The sequence below is a fragment of the Plecotus auritus genome, assembly GCF_963455305.1.
Source record: "Plecotus auritus genome assembly, chromosome: 13".
In the NCBI taxonomy this organism is placed as follows: domain Eukaryota; kingdom Metazoa; phylum Chordata; class Mammalia; order Chiroptera; family Vespertilionidae; genus Plecotus; species Plecotus auritus.
Genome location: NC_137779.1, coordinates 19662248 through 19664765, shown reverse-complemented (window position 1 = coordinate 19664765; position 2518 = coordinate 19662248).

Genomic DNA, 2518 nt, shown 5'->3' with positions numbered 1-2518 from the left:
TAATGCTCTTCATAGAACTGGGCGGGTGATAAAGCCATGTGCCAGGCATCCTATAAGTAGTTTCTCCCATCAGGAGGGTGAGCGGGACTTCCTTCCTTCCTTCCTTTCTTTCTTTCTTTCTTTCTTTCTTTCTTTCTTTCTTTCTTTCTTTCTTTCTTTTTAAATATATTTTATTGATTTTTTACAGAGAGGAAGGGAGAGGAATAGAGCGTTAGAAACATCAATGAGAGAGAAACATCAATCAGCTGCCTCCTGCACCCCTCCTACTGGGGATGTGCCCGCAACCAAGGTACATGCCGTTGGCAGGAATCGAACCTGGGACCCTTCAGTCCGCAGGCCGACGCTCTATCCACTGAGCCAAACCAGTCAGGGCGAGCTGGACTTTCTTGTGGGGTCCAGCACATTGTGGCTGTTTTCTTCTTTCTTAGATGATTTCTCTCCCTGGAAACTCCTTACACTCCCCTGCATTCTAACCCGAGAGTGTTGACGCAGTTCAACAAATGCTCTCAGCACGTGTGAGCCCAGCAGTGGCTGTCGCTGTGGCTCTCTCCCAGGGGTTCCCGAAGCCCACACACAACTGACTTTCTGGTTTCCTTGTTGTGTTCAGCCAAACACGCTTCGATCCCATTCGGACCCAACGAAAATCCCCTTATTCCGGTTATTTTGTTTGCATAAATGACTGTTTCATTTTATTCCTACTTTTTTTCTGGGGTTGCATTTTTATTGTTGCGGTTCCTAGGAAGATTGGTCTTGGTGGACTTCCTTCTCTCTATATATAAAAAAATACGACAAATTATATTTTAAAAATATGAAAATTGTATTAAAAACTTGCATTGGCATAAAGATGAATATATTACTATTACAGAGTAAAACATGTTCCTCCACCTACAAGTTCTTTTTTCCTTCTGATTTTCAAAGAAATTAAAGCATTTTGGTGAGCCTTGTTAAAATAAAAAACAAACAGAGGCCAACCTTGAAAATTCCCTGAGCAGACACTGCCAGTTGAGTCATACAAGGAAGCATGATTTAGCTCATTTGGCAAGGCTTGACCTGGGTCATTTCTTGCTTATGCCTCTGAAAATTGCAAGCAAAAGTTAAACTGTCTCCCAAGGTTGACATGAGGTAAGCACTGACCAATTCCCTATCATTTGAGAAAACTATAATCTTGTAACCAATCACTGCTTTAAGAATACGCAGTCACTGCTTTCTCACTATATAAGCTACTTTATAACAATACTAGAGGCCCAGTGCACAAAATTCGTGCATGGGTAGGGTCCCTAGTGGCTGCTGGCTGGGACCTCCCTTCCCCCAGCTCCCTGCCACCGCCACCGATGGCCAGGGCCTCCCTTCCCCCGGCGGTTGGCCGGCTGGCCCCACCCCCTGGTGGAACTCCCGAACTCTGGGTCGAGGAGACAATTTGCATATTAGGCTTTTATTATATAGGATACCCCAGGGCCTCACCCCACGTTTTGGTTTGAGTGCCCTGGTTTGCAAACTGTCTTTCTTGGTGTGTGCACCAAGTTTTTACTACTGATTGCTTTACTGATTCATTGGTTTTACTTCTGCTATTTTTGAACTTTGAAAGTCCCTAGAAATACTGTGGGCTCCGGGCATTGGGGCCTTCTGAGCCCATCTTCGTATCCCTAGTTCACAGCCTAGCATGTTCACAGCCAACAGTCAATACATGTTTGCCGAATGAGGTAAATATTCCAAAAAGTTGTTTGGGAACCAAATGAGAGAGTAGTTTCAGAAGCAATGTCTAAACTGTGAGTTCTACACAAATAAAAGGAATTGGGGGGAGGGAGCGAGATGCTAATCTGGTGAATGGAACTCAAGATTTCATTCAGAGGAGGGGAAACACCAGAATGCTAGCAGCATTTAAAGGCAGAGCAGGAGGAAAATCAAAGACAACTTTGACCCCCTGCCATATTTTGCAAAGCCTTGGACCTGAGTGGCTGTCGCCCCTGGATTTGGACAGCTGTCAGGGAACTCAGCGGGAAAGGAGAACAAACATATGCTGAGAGGCGGGCAGCATCAGCCTGTGAAAAGGCTCCGCAGGCATGGCTCCACCAGATGGCAGTGTGTCAATGGGGAGCTGACAATTAATGACTTTGTTCTGATTCCTGAACAGAGGCAGCATGTTTGGATTATTGCTGGTAAGTTTTCTTCTCATTATCTAATGAGGATTTTCTTTTAATCAAGAGCAAAGAATATAGCCCTGCCGGTGTGGCTCAGTGGTTGAGCGTCGACCTATGAACCAGGAGGGCACATGCCCGGGTTGTGGGATCAATCCCCAGTATGGGGTGTGCAGGAGGCGGCCAATGAATGATTCCCTCTCATCGTTGATGTTTCTATTCCCCTCTCCCTTTCCCTTCCTCTCTGAAATCAATAAAACTATATATATATTTTTAAAAAGAGCAAAGAATACAAAAGTGAGTATGTTATTATGGTCTTTGCCTACAATTAGACTGCAGTCAAGACACGCAAATAGAAGTGATACTTATTGATAGTCACGATA